At 39.7% G+C, this 13827-nt stretch overlaps 1 protein-coding gene across 3 annotated transcripts in view; it reads left to right on the forward strand.

Moving 5' to 3' along the window:
• The window catches only part of LOC117542907 (cingulin-like protein 1), a 63243-nt gene that overhangs the window by 18602 nt on the left and 30814 nt on the right, over positions 1–13827 (forward strand). For 2 of the 3 annotated variants that reach the window (XM_034210781.1, XM_034210783.1), the window contains exons 2-3: positions 5237–5344; positions 10047–10177. The gene's annotated coding sequence lies outside the window, so the exon portion shown is untranslated. Of the gene's footprint in view, positions 1–5236; positions 5345–10046; positions 10178–11977; positions 12100–13827 lie in introns of all 3 variants that reach the window. The other variant, XM_034210782.1, reaches the window with a different exon arrangement.

The following is a 13827-nucleotide window of genomic DNA, read 5'->3' on the forward strand; positions in this document are numbered from 1 at the left end:
TGGGGTTCACTTTGTTTAGTATGTTACACTTTACATGCACTACTTTCTTCTACTAAAGTAATAACGCCATTTTATCAGCTAATTATTGCAGGGATAAAGGTCTCCTCTCTTCATTAATAGGTGATGTTTCCTACACTGTGTAACACACACACACACACACACACACACACACACCATGTATACATCACTTCAGGGGACATTACATTGACTTACATGCATTTCCTGGAGACTTATCCTAACCTTAACCATAACCAACACATGCCTAACCCTAACCCTAACCCTAATCCTAAACCTAACCAAGTCTTCACCTTAAAATTAATGATTCCCCTTATGGGGACCTCCAATGTGTCCCCATAAGGGAGGAGAGTCCCCACACGTGACTGTGTAAACAGATTTAGGTCCCCACATAGTAATGCTAGGCCACACACACACACACACACACACACCCACACACACACACACACACACACACACACACACACACACACACACACACACACGAGAGGTTGAGTACACTGATCAATCGGGCACAGGAAACCTAGACAGATATTAACTAACAAACTCACATTCTCTCACTCTGCTTGTCCATTGTGGTCAGTTTGAGGTTGTAGTTAGGGTCATCTCCATGTACACAGTACTGCGACACACACACACACACACACACACACACACACACACACACACACACACACACACACACACACACACACACACACACACACACACACACACACACACACACACACACACACACACACACACACACACACACACACACACAGGAACCCCCTGTAGTTTGAGCTCAGTCAGGAAAGTTAGTTTTGAGTCTGTCTGTCATCATGAATACTTCTCTCTCTCCAAGACCTGCAGTGAGTACTTTTTAGAACATTGTAACAGCTACAGTAAGAAGCTATTTAATTGCCTTCAAACAGTGAGGGAAAGAGTCTTCTCTAAGCTTCACTGCTGAAACAACGGGCTAGCTTGATAACAGATCTTTGGTCCGTCAGCTATCTTTTAAAATCTTTATATTGAAGAAGTTCGATTTAACTTTATTTATTAAAGACAAGTAACAAAGCTTGTAGCCTGAATACTTGGTGAGGTAAAGCCTAACATTTGTTTTGTTCTGCAGCTAGTGTGTTTAGCTATAGCTAAGTGCAGCACCTTAGCTAGTTTAACATTATTTTTAAGGCATATTATTACTTTTGATGAATGATCTTGTTTTAAAACATAATCTTTTTAAAGCCTTAGTTAACAACTTTGTAATGTTGTTGTAAGAAAAGTAATTTACTTTGTCTACTATGTCTCATATTTAATAAAGAAGCATTGTGATTTTTAGATAATTTTGACATAATGATTAAGTTGTTTTGGCTGGGATTAGGATGACTTGCTTTTTAGCTGAAATTCTCTACCCTTTGGCTGACACCATGACACAGGGCAAGAGTTTGTGACGTTTTGTATGTGTAATTGCATTAATGCGTTGAGGCATGCACGTACCAGGTAACAGCTTTTGCACATTTTAACAATGTAATTGTGTAAGCGTTTAGTAAAGTGGGGACAAGTCATGTAATGTTAAAGTTATTAGTCATGGCGTTTTAAACTTAGATAATCAGCTAAATTCACCCTGGGTTAACGCCTGTAAGAGACAACACATACGGTCCCAAGAAGTAGTCAGAAAACTACAGCTCTCATGACAACGTTGAAGCGCAGGTACTTTCTCGTAACTTTGTTTCGGCCATAACTAGGGGTGCACCGAATGGGAAATTCTTGGCCGAAACCGATACCGAAAATAGGAAACAGTTGGCCGAATGCCGAAAGGCCGAAAATGATTAATAGAAATATATATATATAATGTATACATTTTTTACCAATGTTGTTCAGCTACCTGATTATGGAAATAGACATGATTATGGCAAAAACTTAAATAATAATCACTATTATGGGTCCATAACACATTTATTCAGCACTTTTGAATGCATACAGTACATTTATATATGTCATGTATTATTGCTAAAAAACATTATATCGCAGTCTTAGTGTCGCCAACTCGTTTCTAATATGCAAAGACAACAAATGCGTCTATGATGTATTTTCGATCAGACGAGATCTCTCTCCCCCGTCTGTGTGCGAGGGGGCGGGGCAGTTTACACACACGCAGCTGCTACATGCAGCGGAGCACACTGCGGAGATGGCGGAGAGAACGCGCTCCGAGGTGTGGTTAAACTTTACCCGTCTCGATGTGGAGAATACTTGTTACCATAAGTGCAATAAGAGTGTAGCATGTAAGCACGAGCAATTTGTCTAAACATTTAGCAAAAGTGCACCGCATGCAGACGGAGGAATGTACCGGGTTCGACCGTCTTTCTAGCAGCTCTGTAGCTCCATCCACGAGTAACGTTTCCACGTCAGGTGTTATGTATGCTAGCAGCTACACACGGAGTTAACTACATGATACAAACATGGGTTAATGATTAGAGGAAACTGAGTTATTTAGTTTGTTAATATTTCAGCTATTCTGTTTACAGTCTGTCATCAGATTATTTAATACGATTTGTTAAAGGCTCAGGGCAATCTCGATGACAAAGGTCAATGGTCCCCCCCCCCCCCCCCCCCCCCCTGTGAGCCAGCCGCGAGCATGGTCGCCGCATTTTTATTACGTCATCACAACAACACGTTAGGTTACCAACGTAAGCCTGTTCTGACATTCGGTGCTAAAACCCTTTCGGCCGAAAGCCGAAAGGGCCTTTTTAACCATTTTCGGCCGATAATTTTCGGTGGCCGAATATTCGGTGCATCCCTAGCCATAACCATTAAATGCTCTATATAAAATGGTTTTGCTGTAACTTCTGCAATCAGAACTGCTGTGGTCCTGCTGACATTTGGTAAAGAGTAAAATGGTTACATTCTAGTAGTGTCTTAGGTCGAACTTCCACGATTCGCTCATAACCGTCTGGGAAATGGTGTTAGCTAAAGGACATTTGTTTTCTAACTGTGGTTACCAATAATAAAGAAGGGATGAATTATTGATACAGAAACATTTGTACAGAAGTGTTTAATATCTTTAATTGCCTAAATGTTTTGCCAACGATGCCAACAACATTTAGTTATACCTATGTCTGATGACGATATTCTGATTCAGATTTTATACTGTCATTCTCCGAGAAATGACATCCAAATACGACTAATTTGTTTTCCAAATTATGTTTTGCTGGAAAATGTAATTTAGAAAACAAATGAGCAGTATATAAACATAATTTAAAGGGTTGGAAAGTTACCAGGAGAGAAATTATAGCATCCCACATTCTTAAGGCACTCTATACTTTATAACGAGATTTCTTTTGAAAAAACGACTTTGTTGGGTCTACAATGTCAGATACTCCTTAAATACTGTATATTCAGAGATGTGTTTATCTTACCTCCATCATCCTTTCAATAACGAGACATTCCTATCTGCTCCTGTCGAGACATGTCATCATTCTCAGAGGGATTAAAAAACAATGGACTTGTTTTGATTGCGTTTAATCAGACAACATAGATCCAGTGTGTCATGAACACCCAGCCCACTCATGTTGTGAATGCATACACTCATATGGAGAGTAAGGGAATTAATTGCCTGCTGTCCATCTGTAGTTTTTTATATATATGCATGCAGATTGATTCCTTCCTTTAAGATGAACACATACATATGAGCCACTTGCCACTTGAGCTTAGTCTCAGAATGGCACTCTGTGGTGTGTTTACACAGTGGTGGGTGGGAAGAGTCTGTTCAGTAGGACGACTTGTATTGTGGTTAGCAACACCTCAGATGATTATTGAACATGTATGATGGCGTACTTTCACATTTAGCTGCTCAAACCAATGTAAACATTTGGCAGATGATACTATTTTGCTTCAAAAAGAAAAGATATTTAGGGTTTTCTAGCCTAACTTTTTTGTACAAAGTCATCCGAAACATTGGAGATTTTAAACGTTGAAGGTCAACCCTATTGCTGCTTCAGTTTTAAACAACGACTTCAACCCTATTAACAAATTGCAGTCTCAATGAAGACTTCCTAAATGACTTTTCTTAAGTAAACATGGCCACTCTCGACTCATATCTTTTGTTGAACTGCGTCAATTCATCTGCCATGGCTTGGGGTTTAATGGAAAGGTTGTTTGCTAAAGCAAGCTTACTTTAAAAAAAAAAAAAAACTATTTGTTGCTTAATACTTGAACAGTTACTTGAAGTTCAAGAACACCCCACAGTCAAAGAAAATACTTCCATACGCAGGAAATGTACCTGAATGCACCAAAGGCCTTGTTGGCTAGTTATTTATTTTCAAGTTGTTTAACCAGTAAGATAATACAACTAGAATGGCATTCGAAGAGCACAGACCTCCAATTGAAATATTTAAATAATTGACGAGCAGTCATCAGGTCTACTCCTCCGTTTAATGATGTCTAATGTGGCTCTGATAGAGCTTTTAATCCTGAAAAGAACAAATAAATTATTCAGGTTCATCTCATTTTAATATACTGAGCATTTATCACTAAATGCTTATTGGTCGATAGAACAGACATACATGATATTTAGTGCAAATAACAACGATTACAGACATTTCAATACAAAAAAACAATGATTAGAGAAGAAGCTACGGAAATCTAGGAAGGCGAACATAGTCACAAATTACTTCTGTGATGTTTTTTCACCCACATTCAGTATCCTAATTTCACTCAATTGTTCTTCAAACTTTCCGGACTTTATTAGTCCAATCAGGTTCCTCTGTCCGTCTGATTCTCCTGACAAACTTTGGTCCACTGTTGTGTTTTGTGTCTGGAAACAGCTGTGTGTTTGTATTCAGGACATTTACAGTAATTCCTTGAGCTGCTCACTTGAACATATTTTAGTCTGGAGAGTGATCCTACCTGTTTGTCTCCATTCCTCACCAATGAAAGGGTTTGTTTCAGAACCAGAGGAAGATCATGCTAGCTGGGTGTTGCCTTAGTCCTGATTAACGATGTTCACATACTCAAAAACAATTTGCAGAATGTCCTTCTGCTTAAAGTCTACAACCATAGTGCACATTTAGAATAGAGAATGAGTAGATAATCTTTAAAGAAGCATCACTTCATCGACAGCCAATAGGATCCCAGTAGTGTTTGGTTGCTGCTGATTGGGAAATAGTTGGCAGATTGACTGTATGAGGGTTACTGTGGTGAAAGTTGATTGAGTACTCAGTCGGTTTCTCTTTCTCTAAAGCCTCCAGAGTTCCAGAGAAACAGAGAGGACTTCCCTGCTTCTCCAGACAAACTACGAGAGCTGATAGAAGATCACGTCCTAAAATCACGCTTCACTGAGGAGCTACAGGTAAATGATGAGAAATCTTGTAAATCTCACCTTTATATAAACCCTTATGTAAAGTTAATTTGTACTTGAAAAGCAATTAAAGAACAGCAGTTACTACTGGGTTTTTTAATACACTTTTGTTCACTTTTATGTGAGTTTTAATGTGTTATGCAATGTGTTCACAATTTAGTTACGTTTGTTCAAGCATTTTGGCATTTTTTATAGACGAAAAAGTAACTTTTCTGTAGAAAAATTGCCACCCTTTAAAAAAAAAAAAAAATAAAATAAAAAAGAATAGTATTATTGATACGATGCAATTAAACATTCAGCTTATAAGTTATGATAAAGTGTAACTTCTACAAAGGTGTAGAGGAAACTTCTGTGTAGCAATGCAGTGGAGTCACCGACTCAGGAAGGAGACACGGGAAGAGTCGGAGCTTTGATGTCAAACCACTGTGATTTATTTGGAGTTTCTGGCCAGAGTATTCACATCACAAGTCACGGCAGTCACGGTGAGACTGCACGGGTGGGTTGCCACGTCAATTCTAAAGAACTCTACCTCAGACCCATGTATTTAACTAGTTCTGAGAGCATCATCAAACTGCTGCATAACACCTCTATCAGCTGACGCCAACAGGCAGGAACATAGAATCATAACACCTCTATCAGCTGACGCCAACAGGCAGGAACAGGGAGACAGAACACTGAGAGCACAGCAGCCAAGGTTACGAGGTGCGTGTGCTCAATCAGGACAGTTTGAACTGATAAACTGGGTCAAAGTTATGGGCCTTGGAAAATATTTCCACAACAAAAGGTAGTTGCAAATATAATTTGACTGCAATGCTTAAAGGTGGGGTAGGTCATTCACTTCAGAAACACTTTTTGTTATATTCCATGGAATGCTCTTAACATCCCGATAGCAATGAATATATTAAATGCTTTGACAATAAATACATTAAAAAATATCATCTGTGGAAGCCGTAGCGCTTAAAAAGCACGACCAATCATATGAGCCGGCCGGCTAAAGTAACTGGATGGCCTACCTGCCTGTCAGCCTTCCATCTGTGCACAAACTTATCTCGTGCTCTCATTGGTCATGTGCGCGTTCGTGTGTGTTGGAGGAGGGGCTCTGTAAGGAAGTGCCAGATTTTTTCCGGTTGTGTATTTTCAAATTCCAGCGCACTCGAGCTGGTTTCTCCAAAATCACTTACCTCACCTTTAAGTGAAAAGCCAGTATGTTCACATTTTCAGTATTCAATTATTAAATTGATATTGTGTCCGATACCCTGACATCCCTATAGACCAAATTATGAATCAAAATCTAAAAGATATTCAGCGACTAGAGGGAGTTAAAGCTCTAATTACAAATGATAGACATTACAAGCATACATGACTGCAAGTAAACCGTATTAAGGGGTGCATTATACTGCAGGTGATGATAACAGTCAAATAGATTCTAATAAAACTACGATCATGACCTAAAGCTGAATTTCCCTGTTTTAAATGTCATGGAAACACATGACTTTTTAATGATTTAAATCGCTACAACTGTATCTGAGAACATTATGAGTGTCTTTGCAGCTTCGCAGGAATCTGAGACATGACGCCTGCAGTAAAAACAGTTAGATGGTTATCACCAGCAGAACAAAGCCATCAAGTATCATTCTGTCTTTGCTGACATTGACTGTCTTTCTGATGCTCTTAAAACATGAATGTTTGCTAGAGGACTAATTGCTCAACACTGTCTTACTGTATTCCCTCTAACGGGTTTGTACGGGGATTTGTTTTTATCATCGTTCTCACTTGTGGTTTTCTCTCCATTTTCTTCGTGGGAATCTGAGATCCTCTCTGTTTTACTCTGTCTGACTTTCGCCCTTTCCTTTCCCTTTCTGTTCAGAAACACAGCTCAAATCCATCGTTCCCCTACTCAATCGCATATGTGACTTTTTCCCTTAAATCAAATCAAATTAGCTCCATGTTTGAAATATTGTTCACTGGGCTTTAACAACAACAACAACAACAACAACAAGCCTCAATATTTTATTACACTACAACTTCCAGGGAGGGGGAAGGGACATTTTTACACCCTGTCCGAAACAGTCAAGCTGTAAAAATGTTAAATAGTTTTAATAATTACAACTTTCAAAAATAACAATTTCAATTTCAATTCAGTTTATTAGGTTTTTGTTGTTGTTTTTTTTTAAAGTTACTCAATTTTTGTTTGATAACAGATCAAAAATATCAGATGGGCCTATAATTGTAATGCAATGAACCAAGGGGTACAACAAAAAACAAAACAAATATGTTAACTAATTTACTTACTGGATAAAGAACATTAGGTAAAAAATAGTTTGGTTGGTATCATGTTTATATCACGATGGAGATTATGCATGCTTTGTCTGACGCGTGCAGTAAGGAATGCACTCGTGTTTACGTCTGTATCTATCCATCAAATCTATCTCTAGCTCGTTATCTGGCACTCTGCTTTTCAGAAGACACTAAACAACAGCCGTTGCTAGGCAGAAATGTGTGGCGCAAATGTTGAGGTTTATTTTAACAAATGTCCTGCCATGTACAATTTCCACTTCTTGATTATTTAATATAAAACGAGAGCGAAAATGTGAAAAACAAATTTGAATTACATTTACATTTTTATAAGGTCCCCTATGGGCTTTCATACATTTGGTCAGAAACCCTGCAACTGTGGAATGGCACAATACCTACAAAAATACTGACAAGGAAATGCGTGAATATTTGGGAGAAATGACTCTTGTGTGATGTTGTCCTAGTCTAGAACCTCTTGAGTTTTTGTGTTTCACAACAACTCTTACATGTAATAATTACATGCCTGAGAAACAAATGACATTTCCACTCGTAAACTGTGGGATTGTGGTCTGAATCAGATTTGGCTACTGTGTGAACATAGTGCCAGTATGTCTCTCAGACTGAGTCACATGGCCACAGACAGACAGGCAGACAGGCAGACGGGCAGACAGACAGACAGGCAGACAGACAGACAGACAGGCGGACAGACAGACAGACAGGCAGACAGACAGACAGACAGGCAGGCAGACGGACAGGCAGACAGGCAGACACACAGACAGACAGACAGACAGACAGACAGACAGACAGACAGACAGACAGACAGGCAGGCAGACGGACAGGCAGACAGACAGACACACAGACAGACAGACAGGCAGACAGGCAGACAGACAGACAGGCGGACGGACAGACAGGCGGACGGACAGACAGGCGGACGGACAGACAGGCGGACGGACAGACAGACAGACAGACAGACAGACAGACAGATAGACAGACAGACAGACAGACAGACAGACAGGCGGACGGACGGACGGGGATAAGGGGGGTTTGTCATGTTCTGCCAGCATGACTCAGTCGGTCTGTTCCTTTCGGCTCAGACTCACGAGTCACGACCTGATTCAACCAACTTTATTTTCACTCCTCATGTCCTCCACTGTCTCTTTACCTCTTTACACCTGCTGTCTGTCTGTCTGTCTGTCTGTCTGTCTGTCTGTCTGTCTGTCTGTCTGTCTGTCTGTCTGTCTGTCTGTCTGTCTGTCTGTCTGTCTGTCTGTCTGTCTGTCTGTCTGTCTGTCTGTCTGTCTGTCTGTCTGTCTGTCTGTCCTCACTCTGAGCTCCTTCCTCCGGTGATTCATCACTATTTTACTCAACATGTTGCTATGTCTGACAAATTGATACGGCAGACTAGTAAGTGTTCTCACATCAGATACCCTCTGGGCTAAATATGATATGATTTATGACTCAAGGAACATGTGTCTGTATTTTTTCCGTCAGCACACTTTCCCCCCTCTGAGATCCAGTATGAAACAGTGCAGGGAACCAACTAGATGAGACTGTTTGTCTACTGCTCAAAATGACTTCAATATAGCATGAGACACAGGTCTATAGTCTCACAGGAAAACACATTGATTCAAAACGCTAAACAATCCTCAATTTCTCTTAATCGTAGTGTTTTTCCCTCGTGATTATGTGTGTTTTCAGTAAGCAATGTCCACTAAAGAAAAGGATATTTGTGGGCTCAATAGAAGTATGTCCATTAGGGCTCTTATTTGCACCATTGGTATACTGGTTCCCACCATTTTCAGATGTTTTCTTCTCACAAAAAAGTGAATATTCTAGTTTTTATTGTACATTTCTGCCCTTTTAAAAAAAAAATGTTTTACTAGGAATAGTACTCCACTCCCCATGCTCCGCAACATATTTATTTTAAACCTGCGATGGCTTTAATATGTTGTTGTAAAGGCAGACCGACACTAAAAAGACAATCAAGTCATCATAACATGCTAACATGCTAATTTAACATGATAATGTGCTAGCTTACTGTACGTTAGCATGATATACAGATGAGCAGCACTCACTATGGCCAGCTAAATTAACAAAATTACATAATTCTAACACAACATCATCCATCAGTGAAATTATTTGTGCTTCCTGTCAGCCATTAATGTCCATTAATTATGTTTAATGGGTAATTTCAGACCATTAAATTAGGTTACAAACCTAATACATATCAAATTTAGCATTTCTCAATTCTCAGTACTGTCGCTTCAAAAATAACAAATTCAAGGTAGAAACATTTTTTTTAAATGCTCTCGTTTGAGAAATGAAATGATGAGGCTAACTGCCTGGCTGCCAGAGTATGTTACACACCTCTATAAGTTCTGTGTTTTTTTGTTTTCAGGGTTTGGCGTGTGAGGAGAACACAGAGAGAGGAGGACTGTTGAGGTTTGCTGTTCTGAGTAGAGATCTGACCTTTCACCTCCAGCAGCTGCAGAGACAGACAGAGCAGGAGCTCAGAAGCATCCACACTCAGTGAGTCAGATACATGTTGTGTGTTTGGTACGCGGAGGCTGCTGTGTACAGTCCTGGATCACAGAGCACAGGACACTTCAGCAGGGTGCAGCTAGCAGGATAGTTGTGTTTAAAGGACAGCTCTTCGGGTTTTAAGATGTCCCCTACAAATATATCCATTATCTTGATGCTTTAACTTTTCTTACAGTTGGAAATACTTTTGAACTCCATAAGGAAAAGGTTAGCTATACAAAGAAGGTGATACTAATACAGCTCCCAAAACTACAAATTACAAAATGACTATAATCATTTAACTCAACTGTTAGTGTTATCTTACTGTTAGCATGCATGTTTTTGGTCATAAAAATAGCTTATTTTGTAAGTAGGAAATACAGCCAGGTTCTATCAACTATAATACTAATAAGGGCTGTATTGAACAAAAAATGGCATATTACGATATAAAAACATCAGGAATTTTGACAAGACGACAACAAAGTACTTGTTTTGCAGCTGTAATATTGCCACTTCAATCGGACATGTTTCTTTGTACAAACAATGTTCTGTCTTTCTCCAACCCTTGATGACTCGCGGGGCTTTTTTTTAATGATACATTTCTAAGAATGACTGTGATTGGTGGTTCTTTGTGCGTCCGTTTCACTTCAGCAGCCACCTAAAGAATCCATGTGTATCCGAGAACCCTTAAATGGGAGTAAATGATGTTCTATCAGACGGACTTCTCTGTGGAATAGTAATGTAAAGCAGAAAAATAAATTAAGCATGACGTCTTTGACTAAAACCAGCCTTACTTATATGCACATCCTGCGACCATTGGCATGTGTAAATACAATATCCCTATAGATTGTGTCCCATTATGGCCCACTCCTCTCTTCTTCTCTGTGTGACTGGCCTCCTGTCTTCCTATAAACAGCAGTGTGTGTTGTGTGTGTACATGGGAGTGGGAGGCAGCTCTGAGTGTGTGTGTGGGGGGTTTGTCTCAGAGCTGAAACACGCATGGGAGTTTTACTGTATCTCATAACAGCAGCAGGTTCTGCTCGGCTGGAGAGAGCAACAGGATCCCGCTTGCCTGTGTGGTGTGTGTGTGTGTGGTGTGTGTGTGTGTGTGTGTGTGTGTGTGTGTGTGTGTGTGTGTGTGTGTGTGTGTGTGTGTGTGTGTGTGTGTGTGTGTGTGTGTGTGTGTGTGTGTGTGTGTGTGTGTGTGTGTGTGTGTTCCTGTAATTCTTTGTTTTTGAGGACCCAATTTAGCCAAAAACTTTGATTGATTTGTTCCTCTATTTATAGCCTGCTATTCCCAAAAGTGAAGCATGAATGTCCATCTTTCTTTATATTTCTTTGTTAAGTAGCTTGACACATTTACCAATCTCTAACAAACAAAAAAAAACAACATTTATTGACAAAAAAATCATTTCTCATAGGTTTTACAAATACATTTCACCCAACACAAAAAGATGCAATAATAGAAATAGAAAAAATACAAAAAGAACTGTAACCTAAACCTTACTCAAGTTCAAGTTAGACAAAAAATACAAATATTGCTTGTTTTAGTATTAAAATAGGTAGAATAATTGCTTATTTGTCTTTCAATTTGACACTTTTACATTAAATGACGCTCTCATCATGTTATTTTGCATGATTGTTCAACACAGCACACAATAATGCTTGACGCAACTTCGATATCAGTACTATATCTGGGTTCTTTTCTAGAAGAATGAAACAGATGGTTTGCATATTGTTGCAGAATCTCAGATGAGATAACAATCTTGATTCTTACATGAACGTATTGTGCCTCCGCCCTTTTGACAGTAAATGTCAGTAGATTGATGCCGCTCCACCCTCTCTGTTCTGCTGCCATGACGATCAGTCTGGCAACACTGCTCTCAGGTCTGTGAGACGAGACAAGCTAAAACACATCTCAGGATTCCAAGGTGTGCTAATTCTCACACACACACACAGACCCGCACACCTTATTCTGACACATTTCCAGGATGTCTCTTAATTTCTCAGCAATGTTTGAGCTCATCGCCAAGAAGTGCTCCTGGATGAAAGGCTTAATGAGAGGAGAAGATGGTTTCTGTTACACGTCTCCGTCATGTTGCCCTGCCCTACATGGATTCCACTTCTAATAGCCACTTGGCTTACTGGAAGAAGACGTAACCCTGCTTTCATTTTGCCGGGGTTTTCCTCCGCTTTAAAGGAAGGATTATGTAGTAAAGTCAGTGCCAAGAAGACAGGGTTGGGCTTTGTGAAGGAGAAGAGGATAGAGCTACCTCTCTGCAGCATTTAACAGAGGAGATAAGGAGTCTCTTTCTCTTACTGAGTTGAATCAAGCAGCTTCACAGCAAGAACTCCTGGAACAGTTCCTCAGTGTATGTGATAATAATGCCTCTTCTAACACCAAAAAGTCTCAACTCTTCTGCTGTCTGTAAGAAGTGAGAACATAATCCCAACAATGTAGTAACCTTCATGTTTCTGTGCTAGAGGTAAAGCAGTTGTAATGCTCTTTCAGCAAGCCCTTCAGGAAGTGAATAGGGCGTCAAAGCAAGTATTTGTGGTGGCCTAACAGTGGTGCCAGTCATGTGATGCCGTTGGGCCCAAAAATATATTTTCCCATTGACTTATATTGAGAAATAAACGTCTTGGTGTATACATTTTTTTTTAAGGTAAAGTGTGATAACTTGAATAGGTCGTAACATTCTCTAATAGCTAAATCAGGAGTTATTTTCCTTCTCCATTATGTCATAGACACATCACCCACATCTATAGAGACATTTGCCTCAAAAGGAGATGGAGGCTGAAATCTGAAATGCCACGTATATTAAGGTCTATAGGAAGAAAAGCAAAGGCATACATCATGTTCAGAAAAAAAACAACTCAGGAAGGCTTCTTGTGCAACTTGTTTCTTTAAGCTCTGTTTTATTTGGAACCGTTGACATACAGCAAACTAAACGTTTAAACTCCTCCCTTTATGGCTAACTTTCCTGTTACGTTTATCTTCCTCATAAATCTGTTTTATAACTACAGTTTATTATTACTGGAAGCTTCCCAGGCAGGTCTCCCAGTATGCCCTGCTTAAGAGATTTTGACCTTCCAGCCGGTGAAGTTGGGAAACCCGCAAGAATAAAGCTTCCAAGTACTTTAACACATTAACGAGGAAAAGTTAAATGTTGTTTTGTGATGTGATGCATCTAAAAAGTTTAATTAAACATATATATAAACCCTCTACTAATAAAGTAGCCCAAAAGCTAAAGATATTGGTCAACAAAATACCTTAAAAAAACGTCAATGGAGAAACTGGAACTGGTTAGTTATGCCCCTTTCACACCAACGCGGTTCCAGGGCGGGTTCGGAGCTAGAGCCTGATAAGCACAGTTTCTCTGTTCACACCGCAGCGGAGCCGGCTCTTTTCCCCGAAAACCGGTTCTTACCGCTTACGTCGGAGGCGGGGGCGGGATCAACCTGATCAACAGTTTATGGCGAGTACGGCAAATAAAAGTTGTAACAAGCAGTAGCGCTGAGCAAAGTGACTAGAACGCAACCACACACTTTATAAAGTCAGGCAACACTAATCAAATCAAGTTTTATTTATATAGTACATTTATAAATGATTTTTGGTGGAGCCAAAGTGCTGTACATATAATAAAAATAGCCTACAG

Source organism: Gymnodraco acuticeps, unplaced genomic scaffold (genome assembly GCF_902827175.1).
Source record: "Gymnodraco acuticeps unplaced genomic scaffold, fGymAcu1.1, whole genome shotgun sequence".
In the NCBI taxonomy this organism is placed as follows: Eukaryota; Metazoa; Chordata; class Actinopteri; order Perciformes; family Bathydraconidae; genus Gymnodraco; species Gymnodraco acuticeps.